Below are 1,749 nucleotides of genomic sequence, written 5' to 3'. Positions count from 1 at the left end.
TATCGTTTCAGACTTTTTAAAAATATTATTAATAATTTAAAATCACGTTTTATAAATTAAACTGTTTACCTAATTAAATCTGTCGTTTTTAACTGTTTTTAAAATAGTATTTTTATGTAAACTATATTTGTTCATTCGGGTGTTTATCCGTAAAAACTGAAAGTAATTTAGTCTAGTAAGTAATAAGTAATTTGTAATAAAGTTTGTAATTATCATACAAAGGGGTCGGATTTATACAATTAAGCTAAACGATTTAGAGCTTAGGGCTTCATCGTATGAAAATATAGCTTAGGGCTTCATATTTTTAAATTTATTGCTATTTAGTGAGTGTTAAATGGCCTTATGCGTCATAGTTCGAGGCCATAACAATTCTAAATCCTTTCCTAGTCATACGTTTCCATTTTTGTATATTATTTTAGTTAATTTATGATTAGTTAACACGAAAGACTAAACGTTTCAGTAAATTATTTAAATTATAAAATAATCATTTTAAGAATGCGTGATAACTTTTAGGATACGCAAATATTAGAAGCTGAAAATTCCAAAATTTAAGAAATTTTTTAAAATTCACTTTGTGAATTCGTCAAATTATTAAGAAATCATATTTCACTGAAATAAAAATTATTAGTAAATTTGTTTTGTTTATTTAAATTCCATTCGTTATATTATTTCTTGCTTATTTGTATATAGCATTTTGAGTAGGGCCATCCAGAGGGGGGAACCCGCAGTTGTTCCCACTATGGTAAATTAATGCTATTTTTACTAAGAAATGAAAAATAACGTAAAATCCATTAAGACTGCCTTTTATTAATAAAGAAACATTTTAAGTATTTCATTTGTTCCCGCTAAGAGGCAAAAGGGGCTCGACCTACACTACGCCGAGCCCCGTCTCGACGGTCCTGATTTTACATCGAGGATTATTCAGCTTTATCTGTCTAAAGTGTCGTAGGAACAGGCTTTTACCTAGATCCTCGCTTTTAGACGCCTCATACACGTACAGTATATGTTTGTCGGCTTAGGAACCGTACCGCTATTAGAACTTTTTTATAGTGTTAAGCATCACAAGACAGGATATAGGCTACATTATATAAATAAACTTTAGTCTTGTATTAACTTTTATATTATATTAACTAACCGTGAACTGGCCTAGGACATTGCTTATTTAATATAGGTTAAAATAGTGATTCTCAACAGTGTGCTATAAACTTCTCATGGGTATGCTATAAAATTGTATTTTAAATGCTAAGTTTTTGTTTATTTTTTAATATTATTTGCAGCCCCAAGTAGCTTAGTGGATAAAAACCACTGAACACTGGTCACGGGATTGCGCCTCACCGACAGGTAGCGCAGTCCCTCGTGGAGCTTTCCGGGGTTTCTTCACATATCTCACCTAAATAAGGGCCAGTTTCTTTTAAAAGTCTTCCCAGGAAGTATTCTCCGTTGGCAGATCGCCCATGTGTTGCGTTGCCTTATCCCATCAATCCAATATTACCGGCATTTGTATATTTTCGTACATAAAACTGCAGATCTTCAACGTCAGTCTTTTCATTTATATACATTATATAAGATACAAATATATCAATATAAACTATATATATTTGGTGGCTCGTTGTTATGCCACCAAAAGTTATGAGTGTGCCACTAATTACAAAAGGTTGAAACCTTAGGGGCACATATAGGCCTAATCTAATACTGCTATTATCTTTTCATATAGTCTGAAATAATATTACGTCAATAATATCAATAAAA

Source organism: Centruroides vittatus, unplaced genomic scaffold, assembly GCF_030686945.1.
Source record: "Centruroides vittatus isolate TY-2023 unplaced genomic scaffold, ASM3068694v2 contig_1422, whole genome shotgun sequence".
Classification (NCBI taxonomy): Eukaryota; Metazoa; Arthropoda; class Arachnida; order Scorpiones; family Buthidae; genus Centruroides; species Centruroides vittatus.
This window is presented reverse-complemented; position numbering follows the sequence as displayed.